Source organism: Mustela erminea, chromosome 2 (assembly GCF_009829155.1).
Source record: "Mustela erminea isolate mMusErm1 chromosome 2, mMusErm1.Pri, whole genome shotgun sequence".
Lineage (NCBI taxonomy): Eukaryota > Metazoa > Chordata > Mammalia > Carnivora > Mustelidae > Mustela > Mustela erminea.
The window spans coordinates 154236360-154263659 of NC_045615.1; the positions used below are offsets into that span (position 1 = coordinate 154236360).

At 37.6% G+C, this 27300-nt stretch overlaps 1 long non-coding RNA gene across 1 annotated transcript; it reads left to right on the forward strand.

Moving 5' to 3' along the window:
* On the forward strand, positions 1-27300 carry LOC116585167. The gene is made up of 3 exons (XR_004283487.1): positions 1-36; positions 22734-22798; positions 27141-27300. It is a non-coding gene; the product is annotated as an uncharacterized LOC116585167 (long non-coding RNA).

Consider the following 27300-nt stretch of genomic DNA (forward strand, 5'->3'; position numbering starts at 1 on the left):
TTGCAATCAGCACACCTGCTGCTTCTACCTTGGAAGGTATCACGTTTGAAGCTTCAATATTTAATGCTTTATCTAAATATGAACCTATTGGCCATATAGTGGATGGTACCACTTTATCAGCTGTCCTCACAACACATATGAAGACCGCTACCATTAGCATATATGAAACCAAATTTTATGCCACTACCACATTTATTACCACATCATTTGCCACTACATTAGGTGAAACTTCCAGTTCTTCAACTTCAGCTGCCTTTATTTCAGCAACATCTGAATCTGAAGGCACACCTGTTTCTACTATCACTACTGTAACTACCACCACACGTGATACAGCACTTCTTACCAGCATACACGCTGCCATATCCAACTTACTTACTGCAACAGTTGTTACTACTAACAATTTTTTTCACTTGGAAAAACTGAAGTCACTAATTCCACCTCTGCCACACTATAGTCACTGCCATTGACACACCACCACCTGGGACCACTATCAAATCTTCCAAAGCAGCTGAAACTCCCACCCTAACTGACTCAACCTCTCTAGATACTTTCACATCTGATACCATCAAACAGCTAACACCACGTCTGATGGCAAACTTACTTCAATGACTATACTTGATTCTATATCAATGGTCATTTTTTAACTTCTTATAATCACCATGATTTCCATCCCTATGTCTGATTCCTCTATAATAATCTTTGCTTCTATGACATCAGCTCACACGACTTTGCTTTTATACTTAATATGTAAATATAAATATATTTATATATATATCTGTATATTTATAAATATACTTAATATGTAAATATAAAATAATGATTTTGGATATATATATACACATTAAATATGTACAGATGTTACAGATGTATATATAGGTATATATAAATATTCATATAAATATTGAGTATATCTGCCCATATCATATACATATTCATATGTGTTGTGCATGTACCATTTTATAACTGAACAAGAGGGAAAAAAGCATGATATCTCTGAACTCAGCTTTCATATTCTTAGACTCACTATTAGCTGTCAAAGAAGGTCAGGTGGAAGCAGAGGAGGGGAGGACCTAGTGACTATTTACATGACTAGGTGATTAAAAACCAAAGATGGATGAAGATCTCAGCAAACACCTACATAAACAACTCAGAGGGTCATAAGTCTTCCCCAGTCTTCATCAGAAAAGAGGCACAACGTCTGAGAAAAGTACAAGAGAAAAAGTGTTAGTTGTGTTAAGTTTGTGCCACCATTCCTGTGGAATTGAATTATTTCAATAATAATAATATTACAAAACTGAGTATTTGTGTCCCCCCCCACAAAATCCATTTGTTGAAATCCTACCCCCAAAATGATGGTATCAGGAAGTAAGGCCTTTGGAGAGGTGATCAGGCCATGGGATTCATGAAAGAGAGTCCTAAGAGTTCCTTCACCCAACCTACCTTGTGAGGACACAGCGAGAAAACAGCCATCTATGAACCAGGAAGCAGGCCCTTGCCAGTAACCAAATCGCCAGTGCCTTGATCTTGGACTCCCCAACCTCCAGAACTGTAAGAAATAAACTTCTTTTGTTTATAAGTCACTCTGGCTATGGATTTTGTTACAGTAACCCAAACAGACTAAGAGAAACAAACAATAATAACTTTGTTGCTTATAAACTAGGAATATAAAATGAAATTTATGCTCAATGCACAAATGAAACCTCTAAAATTTAATACTTAGATTCTTCCTGAAAAAAATACTTAAAGATTTTCTCCATCCAAAAGAAAAATAAATAGAAAGATACAGGATACCAGAAACATGAGTGAACAAGAGAGTTAAATATAAGTTAATTCTAAATGATTAATAATTATTGATGTATAAGAATAACTCCTAACAATCCAGGAATAAAACCTCAATTTCCATCAAAACAGAATTTTCCATTAAAGGAAAGATCAAGTGAGAATCCAAAAAGGAAATCTTGTGTATCCATATGGAAAATATACTTGATGATAAACTCTATTATTTAATAGAAAATGTAAGCTTAAACATGCTTATTAAAAATGTAAGGTTAGTCAGCTAAAACTATAAATATAGCTTGTAATTTTACAAGTTCATGGAGGAAAAAGAATAAACCAAGAGACTATAACCAATACAACCAAATTAATGAGTTTTTAAAAATTAAGGTATATAAAAAACATAAAGTTTAAGTGTAAGTCATGTATAACTAATCACAACAAATATAAATGTATTCCATTTCCCTACTTAAAATAGATAATTTTATAGTTTTCAAAAATATTAATAAAAAGTTTATCCATGTATGTGTTCTTTCCAAGATTCACAATCCTAAACAAAGTAACACTGAAAGGATGAAAATTAGGGAATAGAAAATTCTTATGTGAGGCTGTTAGAGTGACTAAAAGAATTCTGAGAACAGAGAAAGACAAATACTATATATCACTAATTGTGGAAAGAAGAAAACTGAAGAGGGATGCCTGGGTGGCTCAGCTGGTGAAGCAACTGCCTTTGCCTCGGGTCATGACCCCAGGGCCCTGGGATTGAGTCCCGCATTGGGCTCCTTGCTTGGTGGGGGAGCCTGCTACTCTCTGACAAATAAATAAATAAAATCTTAAAAGAAAAAAAGAAAAGAAAAAAAACTGAACACAGAAACAACAGAATAATGATTACCATAGGCTGGGGGAAATGTGGATATGTTGGTCAGAGTACAAACTTCCAGTTAAAAGATAAATAACTTCTGGGGATCTAATGCATAGCACTGTAATTACAGTTAACAATAATGTATTATATACTAAAAATTGCTAAAAGAGTAGATCTTAAATGTTCTCACCAGGAAAAAGTAATTATGAAATGTGATGGAAGTGATAACCAACACTACAGTAGTACTCATACTGATACATAAATGTATCAAATCAACACATGGCGCACCTTAAATATATAATGTGGTTATATTATATCTCAATAAAGCTGGAAATAAAGTGTGTTTCCTTCACATAAAAAGAAAATTTTTTGAGAAAAGAGAACTCAAAGTTAAATTCATTCAATAAAACATAAAGGGTTATTTTATAATGATAAAACTCACATCTATCTAAAAATATATTAGCATGAACTTCTAAATACCTAACATAAATATAAAAAATTATACAAATAAAGAAATTAACCAATCCAGAGCTATGGAGAGTATTTAAGACAACTTAGAAATTATCAGATCAAGTAGACAAAAAGAGGAAAGGAAACAGGTTGAATACACTTGCAAAAAGTTTTAAATTATGGATTTGTACTTTGCAGACTACACTGAAAAAGCCTGAAAATCCCACTGAGCTATTTACTGCAAGATACAAATTATTTTTCTAACCCCCTGAGATCAACATTCTTACAGACACTGCAACTCTGACGATAACAACATTATGTATCATTAACTGTCCGAAAGTCCTGTTTAGAAAGATGAGTGCCCCAGTTACCCCACATAAAATATCTATCCAACTTCAAAAGCCAATTATAATTATAGTACATGCTCTCTCATTTACTTCATTTGTGTTTTGATTAACTGAGAAATATAACATATTTGAAACACTGAAAATAATAACTCCTTTGCTAACTATATATACTGCTATAAGCTGGGGTTGCAGGTACCAGAATATAATGCCTTCAAAACGTGGAGATTAATGCCTAGGTTTCTGAACCCAGCAGGGCCCCCTTAAAAAAATATATCATACACAGACCCTGTGCCTAAGTTTAAAAATCTATAGAAAGAGACAAAACACAGCAGGGAAACAAAAGAGAGGGAGAGAATATGACATCATGCAATCTTTAAGAGGCATATAAATAAGAAAGACCAATAAAAGGATATAATGACCATGACTGTCCTCAGGGGGACATGTGATTCAAGAGGCTTGATCTCAGAGGATGAAGTCACATATCTGGAAGACTGACACTAAAGGGTAAATTATCTCTAACAGTAAAACTATAAACGTAATTCAATTAGCATTTTATTTCAAGTTTAGCTTTAGATTCCGAAATTAAAATTAGCTATGATGAAAGAATGTAATCATTTCCTAAGCCTGAAATTATACATGTCTAAACCGCAACTCTTGATCTCCTCCTCCATCATATACACTCTCTCCCCTCCCGCTCTCTCTCGCGCTCCTTCATCTCCCTCCCTATCTCCTCTAAATTAAAAGTAATTTCATCCTTCTGATATATCAGATCAAAAGTCATGACTCCTCTCAAATGCTTTATCCAACCTATCAGCAAACTCTGTTGGATCTACCCTCAAATACCTCTAGAATTTAACCTCTCTTGCACTCCTGCATCCACCCTGTCCAAGTCAACAGCAGCTCTGCCCTGGTAATACGAATTACTGGTCTTCTTGCCTCCATCCTTGCCTCTCTCCTATGGTCCTCTCCTGTATTACAGCCACAGTCATCTTTTTTTTTTTTTTTAAGATTTTATTTTATTTTATTTGACAGAGATTACAAGTAGGCAGAGAGGCAGGCAGAGAAAGAGAGGAGGAAGCAGGCTCCCTGCTGAGCAAAGAGCCCGATGTGGGGCTCGATCCCAGGACCCTGGGATCATGACCTGAGCCGAAGGCAGAGGCTTTAACCCACTGAGCCACCCAGGCGCCCCCACAGTTACCTTTTTAAAGCTGGAGTCAAATCATATCTATGTTCCACTCAAAATTTTTAATGGCTCCTGTCTTACCCAGTAGAATGTAAGGCTCTACAGGATCTGGGCCCTGTTCCCTCTATGTCATCATCTCTTTTAATGACATAGAGGGAACAGGGCCCAGATCCTGTAGAGCCTTACATTCTACCATAAGTAAAAAGCCTTACTGGCCCTCTTGCTGCTCCTCAACTATGCCAGGCACATTTCTATCTCAGGGCTGCTTCATCTGCAGTTCTCTCTGCCAGAAATATTCTTCCAGAAACCACAGAATTCATTAACTCACCTTCACATTTTGATTACCTGGCATTTTCCTCAATGGGACAGTTAGAAGGTGGAGGAGGGAAAGTAAAGTGCCCTCCAGATTGAGAAGGCATTTTGGGATAGAAAAACAAAGCAAGCTCTCCATATTGCTCACACAAAGGTTTATTTAAGGTAACTTACTGTCAGGAAGGATCAGGTGGGTGACAATATAAGTGCTCTACGAAGTCCAAACCTTAATCGACAGCTTTTGTAGAGTGAGGAGCACTGCAGTGAGGTCAAAAGGTAGTTATCTAAAATGGTCCTATCTGTGCACCAGAGGAAAGATGAGAATACATCTTCCTGAATTCCGGCCAGGGTGTGCGGCAACCTACAAGGGGTCTGGAACATGTAGCCCTGAAGGAAGTCACTACATAGACATGAACAAGATGGAAAACCAAAGATGGAGTCTGTATTGTCAGCACTCTTACAGAGGATGGTCATCTGCTTAAATTACAATGTCCCCTCCACCAGCACTTGTGACCCCCCTCAAAGAAAATGCACTATACAAGGTAATACTACCCAACTGTGTTTTTTCTACACAAGTTATCACCTTTAATATATTACGTAAATTTAATGTCTGACACACAGAACCTTAAAGGAAATCTCTGTGAAGCAAGTTTTTCTTTTTAGTTAATTAAATTCAATTAGCCAACATATAGTACATTATTAGTTTAAGATGTAGAGTTCAATAATTCATCAGTTGCATATAACACCCAGTGCTCACCACATGGCCTCCTTAATTTCCATCACCCAAGAACCTCATTCCTCCACCCACCTTCCCTCCAGCAACCCTTTTGTTTCCTATAGTTAAAAATCTCTCATGGTTTGTCTTCCTCTCTGATTTCTTCCCATTCCATTTTCCCTCCCTTCCCCTATGATCCTCTGTGCTGTATCTTATATTCTACATATGAGTGAAACCATATGATAATTGTCTTTCTCTGACTGACTTACTTCACTCAGCATATGTAAATGGTAAGTATTCATCCCTTCTAACGCCTGAGTAATATGCCATTGCATACATATACTACATCTTCTTTATCCATTCATCTGTCAATGGCCATCTCGGCTCTTTCCACAGGTTAGCTATTATGGACATTGCTGCTATAAACCCTGGGGTGCAGGGGGATTGATCCAAGATGGCGGAGAAGTAGAAGTAGGAGACCTTAATTTCATCTGGTCCCAGGAAATCAGCTAGATATCTATCAAATCATTCTAAACACCTGCCAACTCAACCAGAGATCTAAGACCTCTACAGAGAGAAAAGCAACCACTTTCTGCGGGTAGGAGAAGCAGAGAAGTGAATCCGAGATGATTATGGGAAGATAAACCACAGGAGTAAGGAGCCTCTGTAAGCCAGCTACCGGCAAGTGATACAGCAGTGGAGCACAAAATCAGAACTTTTATTAGTCTGCTCCAGTGACAGATATCCTTTAGGTGGCGAAGGAGGGGCCAAAACCTACCTGGGACAGTGTGGTCTCAGAATCCTCAGGGTCACAGGAATATTGTGGGGTGTCTGAGTACCACAGAGCTCATAAGAATCAGACCAGGGAAGTGGGCTGCAAAGAGTGAGCCCAGGAGTGGACTCTCAGCTTGGGTTTGCCATAAACCATGATCAGCAGCACAGTGGGCTACTACTCTCCAAGCAGGGGCCCAGTGAGCAGCAGAACCAGTAAGATTCTCCTTCCTCTCCCAGGAGGAGCAGCAAAGGAGCACGCCTCAGGAGCCCACAGACTTTGGAGACTCAAAACAGGCCTTGTGTCTGAGATAGAAATGCTCAGTCACAGGCCAGGTGAGCATAGAGTGCTGATGGAGACAAGGGAGAGAGGGGTGATTTGCTGCTTTTCCCTGAGGGTACACTGAGGAGTGGAGTCCCAAGCTTTCAGTCCAAGGCTGGACACTGGGAGACCACCATAGGGGGCTAGATCCCAGGACCCCAAGATCATGACCTAAGCCAAAGGTAGCTACTTAACTGACTGAGTCACTCAGGTACATCTAAGTTTTTCTTTCTCTACAATTTTGAGATGTAGTCTCTTCTGACAAACTGACCAAAATACACTCAGGAAACTGTTCTGTTCAACTGTTTATATCCCTTCCTTTCTTTCCTTATTTTTTTCTCTTTTGTTTTTTCCATGCCTTAAATTTCTATTTTTACAGCTGCATTGTATCCTTTCATTGTATTTACTTTTATTTCTGTACATATTGAAGTTTTTTTTATTACAATTTTGGGATCTAGTTTTCTAAAAAACAGATAAAAATACACTCAGAATCCACAGTATTGCTCTATTCTGCTCATCTAATTATATATATATATATATTTTTTTTTCCAGTTTAAGGTGTCTTCTTATTTTTTAATGTATATTTCTCTGGGATCATTGCTGCCAATTAGTATTTTGTTCTCTCACTCATCTATTCTTCTCTGGACAGAATAACAAGATGGAAAAACTCACCTCAAGAAAGAGAACAAGAATCAGTGCTCTGACTCCCAGAAACCTAATCAGTATGGACAAAAGAAAGATGTCAGAGAGAGTTCAGAATAATAATTATAAAGATACTAGCTGGGCTTGAAGAAACCATAGAAGACACTAGAGAATCCCCTTCTGGAGAAATAAAAGAACTAAAATCTAACCAAGTCAAAATCAAAATGGCTATTAATGAGATGCAATAAAAAATGGTGGCTCTTGGGGAACCTTGTTGGCTGAGATGGTTAAGCATCTGCCTTTGGTTTGGGTCATGATCCCGTACATCCTGGGACTGAGCCCTGCATCTGGTTCCCTGCTCAGTGAGGAGACTGCTTCGCCCTCTCCCTTTCCCTCTCCTGTCCCTCCTGCTTGTGTTCTCTTGCTCTGTCAAATAAATAAAATCTTAAAAAAAAAAAAAAAAAGGAGGCTCTAACTGCTAGGATGAACAACGCAGAAGAGAGAATTAATGATATAGAGAACCAAATGATGGAGAATAAAGAAGGTGAGAAAAAGAGAGAGAAGCAACTACTGGATCATGAGGGGAGAATTCAAGAGATAAGTGATATCATAAGGCAAAACAATATTTGAGTAATTGGGATCCCAGAAAAAGAGGAAAGAGAGATAGGGACACAAGATATATTGCAGCAAATTATACTGGAGAACCTCCCTAATCTGGGGAAGGGAAACAGGCATCAAAATCCAGAAGGTACAGAGAACACCCCCTCAAAATCAATAAAAATAGGACAACACCCTGAAATATAATACGGAAATTTACAAATCTCAGAGACAAAGAGAAAATCATGAAAGCAGCTCAGGATAAGAGGTCTGTAACCTACAAGGACAGAAATATTAGATTGGCAGAAGACTTACCCACAGAGAGCTGGCAGGCCAGAAAAAAACTGGCACAAAATATTTAGGGTGCTAAATGAGAAAAGTATACAGCCAATGTCATTCAAAATAGAAGGAGTGATTTAAAAAAAAAAAAAAAAAAAAAAAAAACTTCCGAACAGAAACTAAAAGAATTTGTGATCACTAAACCAGGCCTACAATAAATAAAGGGATCCTCTAAGCAAAGACAGAGCCCAAAAGTAACACAGACCAGAAAGGAACAGCAAAAATATACGGTAACAGCCACTTTACCGGTAATACAATGTTAGTAATTTCTATCTTTCAATAGTTACTCTGAATGTAAATGGGCTAAATGTCCCAATCAAAAGACATAGAGTATCAGAATGGATAAAAAATGGGTAGAAAAACAAGACCCATTTATATGTTGTCTCTAAGAGACTCATTTTAGACCCAAAGATACCTCCAGATTTAAAGTGAAGGGGTGGGAAACCATTTATCATGCTCATGGAAATCAAAAGAAAGCTAAGGTGGCAATCCTTTACCAGGCAAATTAAATTTTAAACCAAAGACTATAATAAGAGATGAGGAAGGATACTATATCATAATTGAATGGTCTCTCCAACAAGAAGATCTAACAGTTGTAAATATTTATGCCCCTAACATGGGAGCAGCAAATTATATAAGCCAATTAATAACAAAATTAAAGAAATACACTGATAATAGTACAATAATAGTATGGGACTTTAACACCCCTCTCACTGCAACGGACAGATTATATAAGCAAAAGATCTACAAGCAAATAAGGACTTTGAATGGCATATTGGACTAGAAGGACTTCATATATATATTCTGAATGTTCTATCCTAAAGCAACAGATATACACACATTCTTCTCAAGTGCACACGGAACTTTCTCCAAAATAGATCTCATCCTGGGTCACAAATCAGGTCTCAATCAGTACCAAAAGACCAGTACCAAAAGATCTTTCTCTGCATATTTTCAGACCACAGCGCTTTGAAACTGGAACTCAATCACAAGAGGAAATTTGGAAAGAACTCAAATACATGGAGGTTAAAAAGAATCCTACTAAAGAATGAATGGGTCAACCAGGAAATTAAAGAAGAATTTAAGAGCATCTGGGTGATTCATTCAGTCAAGTGTCTGCCTTTGGCTCAGGTTACAATCCTGGGGTCCTGGGATTGAGCCTGTATCAGGCTCCCTGCTTAGTGGGGAGTCTGCTTCTCCCTCAGCCTCTCCCCCCACCTTGGCTCATGCTCACTCTCTCGCTCGCTCACTCTCTCAAATAAATGAAATCTAAAAATTAAAAAAAAATTTTAAAAGGAAGAATTTTAAGAATTCATGGAAACAAATGAAAATGAAAACACAACTATTCAAAATCTTTGGGATGCAGCAAAGGCAGTCCTAAAAGAGAAGTATATAGTGATACAAACCTTTCTCAGGAAACAAGAAAGGTCTCAAAATATACCAGCTAACCTCACACCTAAAGGAGCTGAAAAAAGAACAGCAAATAAAGCCTAAACCAACCAGAGAAGTGAAATGATAAAGATGAGAGCAGAAATCAATGAAATAGAAAACAAAAAGAATAGTAGAACAGATCAACAAAACTAGGAGTTGATTCTTTAAAAGAATTAATAAGATTAATACCCCTGGCTGGACTAATCAAAAATTAAAGAGAAAGAACCCAAATAAATAAAGTCATGAATGAAAGAGAAGAGATCACAACCAACACCAAAGAATACAAACAATTACAAGAACATATTATGAGCAACTATATACCAATAAATTAGGCAATCTGGAAGAAATGGATACATTCCTACAGACCTATAAACTACCAAAACTGAACCGAAAAGAAATAGAAAACCAGAACAGACCCAAGGAAATTGAAGCACTAATTTAAAATCTCCCAACAAACAAGAGCCAGGCCAGATGGCTTCTGATGGGATGCTACCAAATATTTAAAGAAATAATACCTACTCTTCTGAAGCTGTTTCAAAAAACAGAAATGGAAGGAAAACTTCGAAACTCTTTCTGTGAGGCCAGCATTACCTTGATACCAAAACCAGACAAAGACTTCAACAAAGAAGAGAATCAGACCACCTCAATACCAGCCAGAATGGCTAAAATTAGTAAGTAGGGAATGACAGATGTAGGTGAGGATGCAGAGAAAGGGGAACCCTGCTACACTGTTGGTAGAAATGCAGGCTGGTGCAGCCACTCTGGAAAGCAGTATGGAGATTCCTCAAAAGTTGAAAACAGAGCTACCATATGACCCAGAAATTGCACTACTGGATATTTACCCCAAAGATACAAATGTAATGATCCAAAGGGGCACCAGCACCCCAGTGTTCATGGAAGCAATGTCCACAATAGCCAAACTATGGAAAAAGACCAAATGTTGATCAACAGATGAACAGAAAAAGATGTGGTATATATATACAATGGAATTCTAGCAAACCATCCAAATGATGAAATCTTGCCATTTGCAGTTACATGGCTGGAACTACACGGAATTATGCAAAGCGAATTAAGTCAATCAGAGAAAGAATTACCACATGATCTCACTGATATGTAGAATTTAAGAAACAAGACAGAGGATCATATGGGAAGAGAGGGAAAAATAAAACAAGATGAAACCAGAGAGGAAGATAAACCTCAAAAGACTCTTAATCATAAGAAACAAACTGAGGGCTGCTGGAGGGGAGAGAGGTGAAAGGATGAGGTAACTGGGTGATGAACATTAAGGAAATGAGCACTGGGGCACTGGGTATTAAATAAGATTGGTGAATCACAGACCTTTACTTTTGAAACCAAATACACATCATATGTTTAAAACAAACAAACAAAAAAACCCCACATATTCATTACTACAGGTTTTGAAAATAAAAAGTCCTAAAAATTTTTAGAAAAAATAAACATTGGGGTGCACATGCCCCTTCAGATCACTACATTTGTATCTTTGAGGTAAATATTTAGTATTGCAGTTTCTGGGTTGTAGGGTAACTAAATTCTTGAGGAATCTCCATACTGTTTTCCAGAGTGGCTACAGCAGCTTCCATTCTCATCAACAGTGTAAGAGGGTTCCTCTCTCTCCATGTCCTCACCATTTGTTGTCTCCTGACTTGTTAATTTTAGGCATTCTGACTGATGTGAGGTGGTATCTCATTATGGTTTTGATTTGTATTTCCTTGATGCCCAGTGATGTTCAGCATTTTTTCATATGTCTGTGGTGAATTTTTTTTGTGGGATTTTTTGGTAAAGATTTTATTTATTTATTTGACAGAGATCACAAGTAGGCAGAGAGACAGGCAGAGAGAGAGGAGGAAGCTGAGCAAAAAGCCAGATCCCAGGGGCTCAATCCCAGGACCCTGGGATCAGGACCTGAGCCAAAGGCAGAGGCTTTAACCCACAGAGCCACCCAGGTGCCCAGGATTTTTTTTATCTTATTTGACTGATATAACCCAATGCTTAGAGTAGTGTCTGAAACACAGTGGACATTTCATAAATATGAGGGAATATTTTTCCATTACTTAAGTCTACAAAGTTTTGGTCTCATAAAATAAATTTTAATTCAGCAAATAGAGAAGACATTGATAGCTCTCCATCAAACAGTAACTATTTCCTCTTCTCCTTGGGCACACATAGACATCTCCCATTGTCCCCTGATATTAGCTGGTCATGTAATTGAGTCCCACAACATGGAATGTGAGCAGAAGTGAGGTAGTCATTTCCAGGCAAAAGCTCATAGAGGTCAGTCTACTGTTTCCTCCACCATTTCTCTTTAATTGCCTTCATAAAGATGTTGATGGGTCTTTAGCAGATGGTGGGACTACAAAATGAAAGGAATCAAGAGTTCCTGAATCACCACATGAAATAAATCTGCCCACTGATCCAGAACAGCAATATTAAATAATTCTCCCTTGTGAGCCATTATTTATACTGAATTCTATTTACAAAGTAATACCACTCCAACTAATATGTAGAACTTCTACACTGTACAATAAAGTTCTATCCAAAGTGCTACAGAACTACAGAGGATATAATGATTAGAAAGATACCAAATCTGCCACAAAACTAAGTAGTAAACAAATGTAAATTACTAAAACCAAACTGGGAGGAGGAAGCAAGACGGCAGAGGAGTAGGAGACTGAAATATCATTAGGTCCCAGGAGTTCAGCTAGATAGTTATCAAACCAATCCAAACACTTACAAATTCAACAGGAGACAGAAGATAAGAAAAGCAGAAATTCTATGAACAGAAAATCAACCACTTTCTGGAAGGAAAGACATGCAGAGAAGTGAATCCAAAGTGACAGGAAGATAGACCACTGAGGGAGGGGCCAGCTCCTGGCAAGCAGTGAAACCACAGAGCACAAAAACACAACTTTTAGAAGTCTGCTCCACAAGGGGCATTGCTCCAGGGGCTAAGAGAAGGTGGAGGCCTTGCGGGGACAGTGTGGTCTCATGACCCATAGGGTCACAGAAAGATCAGGGATGCCTGAGTGCAGGAGACTTGCCAGTATCGGAATGGGGAAGCCAGCTACAGAGATGGAGCTGAGCACTGGGGCACTGGGTATTAAATAAGATTGGATCAACCGTGATCCAAGGCACAGTCACGCCACTGCTCTTCAAGCAGGGACCCCACAAGTGGCAGATCCGGAGAGACCGTTTCCTTCCTCCTCCAGGAGGAGAGGCAGGGGAGCACTTGACAGGAATCTGCTGGGTTTAGAAACTTCAAACAGTGCTGTGTACCAGAGATAGAAACACTCAGTCACAGGCTAGGTGAGCTCGGAGTGCAGCTGGAGACCAGGGAAAGGGAGGGATTGACTGCTTTCATCTGAAGGAGCACTGAGGAGACTGGGAAGCCTCTATTTCATTCCATTCCTCTAAAGCTCTACAGAAAGCGTTCAGGGAACAAAAGGTACCAAGAGTGAACCCTAGCAGATTACTTAGCCTGGCCCCTGGCAAGGATGCTGCAATTCTGCCTAGGGCAAAGACATTTGAGAATCACTGCAACAGGTCCCTCCCCCACAAGATTAGCAATAACATCCAACCAAGACCAAGTTCCAGCAAGAACTGCAGAACTCCAGAGCTATAGGAAAGCAACACATAAAATTCATGGCTTTTTTTCCATGAATCTTTAATCTTGCAATGCTAAATTTTTTAAATTTTGTTTTGTTCTTATTCTATTTTTTTAACTTTTCCTCTTTTAACATTTTTTACCTATTTTACTTATAAATATCTTTTTTAAAAAAAATCTTTAAAAATTTTCATTGTTTATACCATATTTTATCCCTTAGTTGCATTTAACATTATTTTTTGTATACATATAGGTTTTTCTACTTAAAATTTTGGGATACAACTTCTTCTAATAGATCAAAATATACCCTAAATCTAGCACAGGGCTTCCAGGACAAACAAAAATTAAAAGAATTTACAAACACCAAACCAGTCCTACAGGAAATATTGAAAGGGGTTTCTAGGGGTGCCTGGGTGGTTCAGTCGTTAAGTGTCTGCCTTCAGCTCAGGTCATGATCCCAGAGTCGTGGGATCAAGCTCCGCATCTGCATCAGGCTCCCTGCTCAGTGGGGAGCCTGATTCTCCCTCTCCCACTGCTGCTCTCCCTGCTTGTGCTCTCTCTTTCTCTGTCAAATGAATAAATAAAATCTTAAAAAAAAAAAAGAGGGGGGGGGCGTCGCTAAGCAAAGAGAGAGGAGCCTAAAAGTAATAGACCAGAAAGAAACAGAGACAATATACAGTAACAGTCACCTTATAGGCACTAAATTCCTATCTTTCAATAGATACCCTGAATGTAAATGGACTAAATGACCCAATCAAAAGATACAGGCTATCAGAATGGATAAAAAAACAACACCCATCAATATTCTGTCTAAAAAAAACTCATTTTAGACCCAAAGACACCTCCAGATTTAAAGTGAGGGGGTGGAAAACAATTTACCATGCTAATGGACATCAAAAGAAAGCTGGGATGGCAATCCTTATATCAGACAAATTAGACTATAAGCCAAAGACCACTATAAGAGATAAGGAAGGACACTGTATCATACTCAAAGGGTCTGTTCAACAATAAGATCTAACAATTTTAAATATCTATGGCCCTAACATGGGAGCAGCCAACTATATAAACCAATTAATAACTAAATCAAAGAAACATATTAATAATAATACAATAATAGTAGGGACTTTAACACCCCCCCTCACTGAAGTGGACAGATCATCTAATCAAAGCAAAAGATCAACAAGGAAATAAAGGCCTAAAAGACACAGTGGACCAGATGGACATCACAGATATATTCAGAACATTCCATTCCAAAGCAAAAGAAAACACATTCTTCTCTGGCGCACGTGGAACTTTCTCCAGAATAAATCACATACTGGGTCACAAATCAGGTCTCAACCAGTACCAAAAGACTGGGATCATTCCCTACATATTTTTAGACCATGATGCTCTAATACTAGAACTCAATCACAAGAGGAAAGTTGGAAAGAACTCAAATACATGGAGGCTAAAGAGCATCCTACTAAAGGATGAATTGGCGAACCAGGAAATTTAAGAAGAATTGAAAAAATTTTTAGAAACAAATGATAGTGAAAACACAATTGTCCATAATCTTTCAGACACAGTAAAGGTGGTCCTGAGAGGAAAGTATATAGCAAAAAAAGCCTTTCTCAAGAAACAAGAAAGGTCTCAAGTACACAACCTACCCTGCACCTAAAGGATCTGGATAAAGAACAGCAAAGAAAGCCTAAACCCAGCAGGAGAAGAGAAATCATTAAGATCAGAGCAGAAATCAATGAAATAGAAACCAAAAGAACAGTACAACAAATCAACAAAACTAGGAGCTGGTTCTTTGAAAGAATTAATAAGATTGATAAACCCCTGGCCAGACTTACCAAAAAGAAAAGAGAAAGGACCCAAATTAATAATATCAGGAATGAAAGAGAAGAGATCACAACCAACAGCAGAGAAATACAAATAATTATAAGAACATATTATGAGCAACTACAGACCAGAAAATCTGACAATCTGGAAGAAATGGATGCATTCTTAGAGATGTATAAACTACCAAAACTGAACCAGGAAGAAACAGAAAACCTGAATAGACCCACAACCAGGAAGGAGATTGAAGACGTCATCAAAAATCTCCCAATAAACAAGAGCCCAGAGCCAGATGGCTTCCCAGGGGAAATGTACCAAACATTTAAAGAAGAATTAATACCTATTGTCCTGAAATGGTTTCAAAAAATAGAAATGGAAAGAAAACTTCCAAACTCATTTTATGAGGCCAGCACTACCTTGACCCCAAAACCAGACAAGGACCCCATTAAAAAGGAGAATTACAGACCAATATCCTTGATGGATATGGATACAAAAATTCTCACCAAAATACTAGCTAATAGGATCCAACAGTACATTAAAAGGATTATCCATCACAACCAAGTGGGATTTATTCCTGGGCTACAATGTTGGTTCAACATCCACAAACCAATCAATGTAATACAATACATTAATAAAAGAAAGAACAAGAACCATTATGATACTCACAATAGATGCTGAAAACAAACCTGACAAAGTACGACATCCTTTCCTGATCAAAACTCTTCAAAGTGTAGGGATGGAAGATACATACCACAATATCATCAAAGTCATCTATGAAAAACCCACAGCGAATATAATTCTCAATGGAAAAAAGCTGAGAGCTTTTCCCCTAAGGTCAGGAACATGGCAGGGATGTCCACTATCACCACTGCTATTCAACATAGTACTAAAGTCCTAGCTTCAACAATCAGACAACAAAAAGAAAAAGAAGGCATCTGAATGATAAAGAAATCCAACTCTCACTCTTTGCAGATGGTATGATAATTTATGTGGAAAACCCAAAAGACTCTACTCCAATACTGTTGGAACTCATACAGGAATTCAGCCAAGTGTTAGGATATAAAATCAATGCACAGAAATCAGTTGCATTTCTATACACCAACAACAAGACAGAAGAAAGAGAAATTAAGGAGTCAGTCCATTTACAACTGCATCCTAAAATACCTAGGAATAAACCTAACCAAAGAGGCAAAGAATAGGCACTCAGAAAACTATAAAGTACTCATGAAAGAAACTGAGGAAGACACTGAGAAATGAAAAAACATTTCACCCTCATGGACTAGAAGAACAAATATTGCTACCTAAAGCAATCTACACATTTAATGCAATCCCTACCAAAATACCATCAATTTTTTCAAAGAAATGGAACAAATAATCCTAAAATTTATATGGAACCAGAAAAAAACCCAAATAGCCAGAGGAATATTGGAAAAGAAAGCCAAAGTTGGTGGCATCACAATTTCAGACTTCAAGATCTATTACAAAGCTGTCACCATCAAGACGGTATCGTATTGGCACAAAAACAGACACATAGATCAATGGAACAGAATAGAGAGCCCAGAAATAGGCCCTAAAACTCTATGGTCAATTAATCTTCAACAAAGCAGGAAAGAAAGTCCAATGGAAAAAAGACACTCTCTTCAACAAATGGTATTGGGAAAATTGGACAGCCACATGCAGAAAAATGAAACTGGATCATTTCCTTACACCACACACAAAAATAGACTCAAAATGGATGAAAGACCTCAATGTAAGACAGGAATAAATCAAAATCCTAGAGGAGAACACAGGCAACAATCTCTTCGATCTCAGCTGCAGCAACTTCTTCCTAGAAACATCACCAATGGCAAGGAAAGCAAGGGCAAAAATGAACCACTGGGACTTCATCAAGATCGAAAGCTTTTGCACAGCAAAGGAAACAGTCAACAAAACCAAAAGACAACTGACAGAATGGGAGAAGATATCTGCAAATAACACATCAGATAAAGGCTAGTATTCAAAATCTATGAAGAACTTACCAAACTCAAAACCCAAAGAACAAATAACCCAATCAAGAAATGGGCAGAAGGGCATCTGGGTAGCTCAGTTGGTTAAGCAACTGCCTTCAGCTCTGGTCACGATCCCAGAGTCCCAGGCTCGAGTCCCACATCAGGCTCCCAGCTCCACTGGGAGCCTACTTCTCCCTCTGACCTTCTCCTTGCTCATGCTCACTCTCACTGTCTTTCTCTCAAATAAATAAATAAAATATTAAAAAAAAAAAAAAGAAAGAAAGAAAGAAAGAAAGTAAGAAATGGGCAGAAGACAGGAACAAACATTTCTGTAAAGAAGACATCCAGATGGCCAACAGACACATGAAAAAACACTCCACACCACTCAACATCAGGGAAATACAAATCAAAACCACAATGAGATATCACCTCACACCAGTCAAAATGGCTAAAATTAACAAGTCAGGAAATGACAGATGTTGGTGAGGATGTGGAGAAGGGAAACCCTCCTACACTGTTGGTGGGAATGCAAGCTGGTGCAGTCACACTGGGAAACAGCACAGAGGTTCCTCAAAAAGTTGAAAATAGAGCGATCCTATGGCCCAGCAATCGCACTACTGGGTATTTACTCTAAGCATAGTGGCTTAGTGAAATAAGTTAATCATTTGAAAGACAATTATCATATGATCTCTTTTATATGAGGAATTTGAGAGGCAGGGTAGAGAGTTCCTGGGGGTAAGGAAGGAAAAAATGAAATAGCATGGGTTTGGGAGGGAGACACACCATAGGAGACTCTTAATCTTACAAAACAAAATGAGAGTTGCTTGCGGGGGGGGGGGGGGGGGGGCATAGGGATAGGGTGGTTGGGTTATGGATACTGGGGAGGGTATGTGCTATGGTGAGTGCTGCAAAATGTGTAAGCCTGATGATTCACAGACCTGTGCCCCTGGGGCAAATAATACCTATATGTTAATAAAAATAATTTAAAAAAATAAAGTAAAATAAATAAAAATTTAAAATAAAGGAAAACTCATGAGTGTCATCAGTGGGCAGGCATATTTTTAAATAAAGGAGAGAATATTGTAAGAAGACAGATGAAGTTTAATTTTAAAAAGGGATTCTAGGAAAGTACTTAGATTACATACAAATGTCTAAAAGAGATAATATGCAAGATCCCTTCAACTATAAACTTTAAATCACAAGAGAGAAAACAAACTGAAAGAAATGCTATCAAATAGTATGCTAAGAGAAAATGTGACATATACCAAAGGTTAATGACCTATGAAAATGTCAGTAAGAGTTTACTGCATGAATAAGTTTTGTCACTCCACAAACTTTTGAGGATATAATGAAGCCAGATTTTCTGGTGTTAAATAATATCCTGGAGCAATTGGGCAATTCTGTAAGAAACTCTGGTTACACCACCAATGTCTCCATTTGAACGGAAGATAGGTTGAAGACACCTTCAAATATATACAAGTATTTGCACAGAAAATAAAAGCCTGATGCAAAACATAACTTGCATATTCCAGCCAATCCAACTCATTTAGTCACAATATAGATCTTCAGGAAGAAAAGATATACAAGAACAACTGCCAAGTTGCATCAGGAGAAACTGTCCTTTGTTTGAGCAAAATATCTCATTCCAGACATGACTTTCTCTCTGATATCCAAAATGAGAAAAGCCATAACAGCCACTAGAGTCTTCTCCCGGCCCCTCCCTGTCTCATTTTTCTGTTTTTCCTGGTCTTGCAAATGCCTAAGCACAGGAACTGACAAGACTCTCGGACAGCTCTGAGAGGAAAGATTCCACTTGGGTGGGCCCTTCAAAACCACAGAAAGTGGGCTTTGTATATAGATCCAGTTTCAAACTCTTAAACATATTATTTCCAACAGCTAATAAATACAGCAATATTGCTAAGGATTATTTACACATACACTCACATTAGTGAAGAGAAAAGCATCAAAGAAGTCATGGTGATATTATCTATTAAGAAATTCTATCTTCATTTGCATTAGTTTCCTAGGGCTGCCCTAAAAAAGTATTACACTCTCTGTGGCTTCAAATACAAAAATGTATTGCCTCAATTCTGGAGGTTAGAATTCCAAAATTAAGGTGTCAGGAGAGTCCTGCCTACTGCCTCTGAAACCTGCTCTTCTAGTTTCTGGTAGCTCCAAATATTCTTTAGCTTGTGGCAGCATAATTCAATGTCTACCTGGCCTCACATGGCATTCTCCCTGTGTCTTCACATGGACATCTTTCTATAAAGACACTAGTCATAATGGATTATAGGGGACTCATCCTACTCCAGTATGATCTCATCTTAACTGATTGTATCTGCAATGACCCAATTTCCAAAGAAAATCTCACTCTGAAATACTAAGTGATAGGACTGAATATATACTATGGGGGGCACAATTCAACATTTATTATTATTAGCATGTATCTCTTGTCATCTTTTCCCAAATATCTAATTCCAAATAACATTTAATGTGGATTACATATATTTACTACTTGTCCTAATGTAAGAGTTTGTATTTTAACTAATAACCTTAGATTAACACATGTTGACATTAGTAAAACAAGGCAAATCTGTACTCTAACAAATTTCATTAGCATAACATCAGAGTTCATAGACTTCAGAGCACAAGGATTCCCCAAATCAAAGCTATGGACCCATTTTTGGTAACTAGGACACTCTCATGAAAACAGAAGAGAAAATATCTCAAGATATCCTTCACTGACACTTTGACTACAAACCATGGACTACCAGATGCAAGAAAAAAACGTGAGAGAAGAGAGATACATAAGGAACTATGAAAGGGGACTAAATTGTGGGGGTACTAAACAATAATCAAAGCATGAAAAGATAAGAGAGCAAGAAAAGGTCTACACTGCTGGTAATCTCATCAAGGATGGTTCATAAAAACAATTTGAGAAGTCTCATTTTGATGGATATGTAGTCAAATATTATGTGAGAAGCAGGAGAAAAAAGAAAAGGGACAGAGCCCCAAAAGTAAAGTAAATGATAGGCGTAAAATCTATGAATAATTCCTATTTTAATTGTACATCTAATATTCCAAGTATTCCTCTACATATTTTTGAAATATAGGAGAGCAGAATGTGACCCAATGAATCCTGCCTGAAGTTATATTTTCCATTTCTAAAATAAATAGCATCATCTGTAGGATATAATAAAATCAGATTCAGCAAACAGATATTAAGTGCCTGATTTGAACAATATTCCATGCTACAAGCTATGGCCAATACAAAGGAGAGCAGAACATCAAACACGTCCCTACCCAAGCCAGACAGATGTATATATCATAGAATAAAAGCCATACCAAGGTAGCTGCAAAATAAAACAATGTCCTGGTATTTAAAGAACAAATAAAATAAGCTCCTATCATTAATATTTTATACCACTGTTATGCCTTCAATCCTTTTTATGTTCTTTTCCAGTCTGCATATTGTATCTTGGATAAAATGAGCATAAAAAGGCTTTTTTTTTTTTTTAAACTAAAACCATTAGGTCTTCTTAAGAATCATGGAAACCCGGGTTTTTTGCAAACCCCTCAGGCACATAGATCACCAAACCCACCCAAAAACCTAATTTGCACACTTGGAAAACCCTGACAGGGTGAACCACAGCACAACTGTTCATTAGGAAGGAAGAAAAAATACAACTGTCAAACACAGTAAATGACAACCATCTATTCTTTTAAGCAAAACCCTTCAATCCAGTTGTGACCTTCTCTTCCAGCAAAGTATTTCCTATCATTAAAAAGAATGGGATAGGGACGCCTGGGTGGCTCAGTGGGTTAAGCAGCTGCCTTCGGCTCAGGTCATGATCCCAGCGTCCTGGGATCAAGTCCCACATCGGGCTCCTTGCTCGGCAGGGAGCCTGCTTCTCCCTCTGCCTCTGCCTGCCTCTCTGTCTGCCTGTGCTCGCTCTCGCTCCCTCTCTCTCTGACAAATAAATAAATAAAATCTTTAAAAAAAAAAAAAAAGAATGGGATAGGAAAAACAACAGGTTATAAAAACCACATTGCCTCAATGGTTCTTATTTGATTCCTCAGTCTTCACTTATTCCTGGATCATGAAGATGTTCAGTCACTGACAAGAATCCATTACAAGTATTTTGACCACATCAGAAATTAAGGATACTGTAAGAGTAAGTACTAGTAATTTTGAATAGAGGCTTCCAAAAGACTTAGACTCAGTTCTTTTAACTTTGGATTTTTCAAGTTAATAAAAAATTTTCAGACACTCTGATAGGATGAATTTCTGATATGCTTTTAACGAAGTAATTAGTAATTAGTGATGCTGTTTTTATATATTTGGTATATGTGGTAGTATATGATAAAGAATTCATTTAGTCCTATTTAGAAGAGCCTCCTCTAATGGGTATTTCTAGAACTTTCTTCCAAACTTTTTGATGTTAAATAACATTCACTCACTTGACCATAGGTTTAAATTAATTGAATGTTTGTCTTAACATAATGGCTGAATACTGTCTTTCATATTATTTCTACTCAGAAATTTAACTATTATCTATTACAGAAAGAGTAAATTTTTTAAAATATTAACTTTGTAATTCTCTTACTCCATTATTCTTGTTTCACAGTTTAATTAATTTCCCAGAGAAGCACATAGAACTAACAAAAAATAAGACTATATTAGAGAAGAGATGTTCTTCCCACAAAAAAGTTTTCTCTTCTTTCTTGTGGAGCTTTTGGAGAAAAATATATTATTTTTAGATTGTCTGCAATAATGTAACAGATGCTTTGGAGTCAGAAAATCATGTTTTCAAATCCTAGCTTTGTCACTTACTGGCAAACAAGTTGCTTGAACTTTTTCTTAGTATCTCTATCTATAAATGAATATAATTTTGCCTACTTCCTAGAGTTGTTTTGAGAATTAAGTAACCAATGCAAATAAAACATGAGCCCATTTCTTAGAACAGCTCAGTAAATGGTGGACCTGTTTTCAAGACTGGAGACTGTGTTCTCAGGACATTCTACACTACTGGATCAAAATTCATCATCAGCTCTTAAACCCTTTAACTCTCACATCCCACTTCATAAAGTGAATTCTTAATACAATGAAATATCTGCTTTGAACATGCTAACTCTAATAGTATAAGAATTGACAGTAGTAGAGGTAGCGGTAACTCAGTAATACAAAATTAACCAAATCCAAATCCATATTTAATGCTGAAATGCAGTTTGATACACAACTTGAATAATGATGATATTCTGAAAATTCAAGATGGTTCCATATTTCTATTTTCTCTTCTGCATACTTAATCATTTTTTTAAATTTCAAATTCTAAAACAGCCTATTTTCCAGGGATGCAAATGTAGTATTCAATGTAACATGAATTAAAACTAAAATATTACGCCTTGGCATTAATATTTTGCCTCCTTAAAAGATTTCAAATGATTTCTTCATAACTCTTAAAAATTTCCTCTACAAGAAATAGTTGTGTTGATAATAATTTGTCAGGTATATAGTTGCAGTCTAGACAACTAAGAATGAATAATTCTTCTTTCAGGGAGCAGATAGGAAGGATGAAAGGGCTTGACTCTGGGCCTCTTGGCACTCACAACCTGCTTCTCAGTAAGTACCACTGAGTCCAGTCTGCTTTTATATATGATTTAAAGACATTAATATGCACTTTAAAGCTATTAATATGTGATCTGAATTTTTACATGTACTAAGCAGCTATATTTTTCCATTTGGAGGGTGAAATAAACCACGGTAAAAATCATTCATTCAATAATAAACAATTATTGAGCCTCTACCAAGTACTACATACTGTTCTAGACACTGGGAGATAGTAATAAGCAAAATAAACAATAAATAAATACATGATATGCTAGTGGTGATAAATGTTGAGAAAAAATTATTAGTATCAGTCGAAGTTTTTTATTAGATAGCCAGGGAACATCTCTGAAAAGATGACTGAAAACACGACTTTAAAGGATACAGCTGAGGGAACAAGTGAAAGTGTGCCTGGTGTTTTCAAAGAACAGGGAAGCCCATATGACTGGAGTTGAGTAAATGAGAGGAAATGTAGTGTGAGATGATTATTCAAAAAATAATGAAAGCTAGGTCACACAATACCTTAGAGATCATAGTAAAAAGTCTAACTTTTACTCAGTGAAATCAACAGACACTGGAGAATGTTAAGTGAAGTTGTGATATGATTTGGTTTATCTTTTAAACATACTGGATGTTGTGTTGAGAAGAACCTATCTTTTGTATTGATCTGACTTGTTTTAAGTACACTAGTTATTACGTTAAGAATTAACTGTAGGAAGATCTGACCAGAAGTGGGAAGACTAATTAGGCAGTTACTGCAGTGAAAGATGCTGATGGCTAAGAGCACAGTGGTAGCAGTAGAGATGATTAGAAGTCAACAAATCCTGGATATATTTTGAAGTAGAGCCATTGGATGGGAGACATGAGAGAAAAGCCAAGTTTGACTCCAAAGTCTTAAGCTAAACAACCAGAAAGTGGACGTTGTCATCAACTTAGATGGAGAAAGCTCCGCCCAGAAACTTCCAGAAGTTTTGGAGGTCAGAAGTTCAGTTTTGATGTAATAATTACGACACTGTTATGAAACAATTCAAGTAGAGGAGCCGCTGGGTGGTGCATGCAGTTGAGTGTCTGACTCTTGGTTTCTGCTCAGGTCATGATTTCAGGGTTGTAGGATCAAGGTCTGAGTCAGGCTCTGAGCTCATCAAGGTGTCTGCTGCAGTTTCTCTTTCCCTCTCATTCTATCCCTCCTCATGTTCACTTATGCATGCGCCTGAGTGAAAACACCAAGCACAGTTTCACTTGTTCTCTCAGCTGTATCCTTTAAAGTCGTGTCTTCAGTCACTCTCTCTCAAATAAATCTATTTTTAAAATAAATAAATAATAAATATTTCGAATAGAGATTTCAAGGAAACAGCTGGATAGATGATTCTGAGTTCAAGGGAAAAACCAGGAGGATGTTATAAATTTGCGTGGTATGAGGCGCGCCTGGGTGGCTCAGTGGGTTGAAGCCTCTGCCTTCGGCTCAGGTCATAATTCCAGGGTCCTGGAATGGAGCCCCACCCACGTCAGGCTTCCGGCTCAACGGGGAGCCCGCTTCCCCTTCTCTCTCTGCCTGCCTCTCTGCCAACTTGCGATCTCTTTCTGTAATATATAAATAAAATTAAATTAAAAAAAAAAAACACTTACAAAAACTATTCCAAAAATGAGTGACCAACTGTTTCAAATGTAATAACAGATCAAGTAAAATTAAGACTATGCATTGATCCTGGATTTAGCTACCTAGAAGTTACTAGTTATCTTGAAAACAATGACTTCTGTAAAGAGTAAGGATAAAAGATTGAAGGGAGTTTAAGAGAGAAGAGAAGTACATTTGGAGTAAGAATAATTAACTCGTTCCAGATGTTTTTCTGCAAAGGAATGTGTTATAGCTGGTGGGGAAAGTAAGTCAAAAAATATGTTTTTACTATAGGGGCGACTAGGTGGCTCAATCGTTTAAGCGTGTGCCTTCGGCTCAGGTCATGATCCGGGGTCCTGGGATTAAGCCCCACATCAGGCTCCCTGCTCTGCGGAAGGCCTGCTTCTCCCTCTCCCATTCCCCCTGCTTGTATTCCCTCTCTCACTGTTTCTCTCTCTCTCTCTCTCTCTCTCTCTAATAAATAAAATATTTTTTAAAAAAAAGATATATTAATTAGAGAGGGAGAGAGAGAGAGAGAGAGTGTGTGTGTGTGTGTGTGTGTGTTTACTACAGAGAACAAACTGATGATTATCAAAAGGGAGGTGGGTAGGGGGATGGGTGAAACAGGTAATGGGGATTAAACAGTACACTTGTCATGATAAGCACTAGGTGATGTATGGAAGTGTTGGAAGCACTATACTGTACACATGAAACTAATATAACATAGTATTTTAATATATTATAGGAATTAAGTTTTGTAAAAAAACCACAGGGGCACCTGGGTGGCTCAGTTGATCAAGCATCTGCCTTTGGCTCAGGTCCTGATCCCAGGGACGTGGGATGTATCCCAGTAGGCACTGGGTTCCCTGCTCAGTGGGGAGTCTGCTTCTCCCTCTCAATCTGCACCTCCCCCTCCTACTCGTGGTCTCACTCTCTCTCAAATAAATAAAATCTTTAAAAAATAAGTAAACAAAATTAAAATTTTTAAAAACATAATAAATAAATATTATTTTCCAAAAATAAAAGAAATATGTCTTATGCTGACAGAAACATTTTTGGAGGAGCAAAATACTGATGCAGAATAATACCAAGAGCAACATCTTTGAGAAGGATATAGGGAGTAGGATCTAGAGCACAAGTGGATTGGCTTTACATAGAGCGGATTTACCTATCGGGTGACAAATGGGAAGATGAGAGCAGATGGGTGCAAATGCTGGTAGGAGGGTAGATACTGCGGGAGTTAGAGAAGTCTTCCTCTGATTGTTCAGTTTTCTCAGGGAAGGAGGAAGCAAGGTTACCTATCCAGTAAGAGTAAGAATGGAAGATGTTTGGTAGATTCTTAGCAAAAAACAGGGTAAGAATTAACTCTACAGAAAGTAGAGGAGCGAGGGCATTAGGGATTTGTCATTATCCAGCAGAATAGAATGCTCACCTAGGGAATGCGTGTATATGGGAAAGAGGGGAGGTCCAAGATCATGTACACAAAGGTCCACCATGCACACAGGGAATGTTCAATTAGATTTAACTAGATTTAGCACCACTTTCTTTGTCCAATATAATCATAAGGCACAGAATTTTAGGATGAAACTCTTCTGTTAGCAAAGCATTGATTTCTGTTGTTAGTGGAAACAACAAAAGGAAAATTCACCATTGTTAAGGGAATCTGTCCTTTCTTTTATCATTTTCAGGCTACTTTTATTATTATCTCTTTGGTTTTTGATACAGTTTGGTTTCTTCTACAGTCTCACTATAATGTACAGGGAGAGATTTCATTTTGTGTATTTATTTGGTATCAGGCTTCTTAAATCTATGAGCTGGTATCTTCTGGCAGTTCTAGAAAATTCCCAGCTATTATCTCTTAAAATATTAACTCTATCATATTCCAAGAAAGTTATGTTAGCCTAGTCCTTGTCACTCCATCTTCCATTTTAATACTTTTTATATTGTCCATTTATTTGCTCTCTGGGTTGCATTCTGGATAACTTCATAGTCTCATTTCCTCCTGAGTTGTACCTAATCTGTAGTTAAATATGGATTCTTTTTAAAGATTTTATCTATTTATTTGACAGACGGAGATCACAACTAGGCAGAGAAGCAGGCAGAAAGAGAGGAGGAAGCAGGCTCCCTGCTGAGCAGAGAGCCCAATGTGGGGCTCCAGGCTCCCTGCTGAGGACCCAGGACCCTGGGATCATGACCTGAGCCTGAGGCTGAGGCTTTACCACTGAGCCACCCAGGCGCCCCAAATATGGATATATTTAAATGAGTTCTTTCGTTTAATTACTGGGCTTTTTTTTTTCCTTTCTAGAAGAAAATTTGCTTCTTTTAAAATTTACCTTGTTGTTTTCATGGTATTTTGCTCCCTTTATTTTGTTCAAGATATATCTTTAAATTTTTGTCTGATAATTCCATTATCTGAAGTCCCTTAAAGGTGTAATTCTTCTGTTATTATTTCAGCTGGTTATCATTGTTGTGCCTTGTTTCCATGTAATATCAGTTATTTTTGACTAAGAGCTTCTCATTTTTTGAAGCCTGGAATTTAAGATGAATTCCTCCAGAAAGGAAATCTACATTTTTTTGGAAAGCTACTACACAACAGAAGCTCTTTTTAGAAATATAAATATATACTATTTTACAAATACAAAAGGCATATTTCTACTTATATATTCTCCAGTAAGAGTATACTGAGCACCTAAAATATACAAGTCCCTTAACTTTAATGGCTCTGAATATAATTTGCCTTAGTCCCTCTAGGAACTGGAAGCACTGCAGTCTAATGGAAGACTCAAGAGTTTCACATTCTACTTCACAGCATCAGTCAGGGGTACAAGATGTGGTAGGTTCTGTGACTCCATGCTAGTAGCCACCATGTGATTTTTGGCGCACCCTCCTAATAAACCGAAGT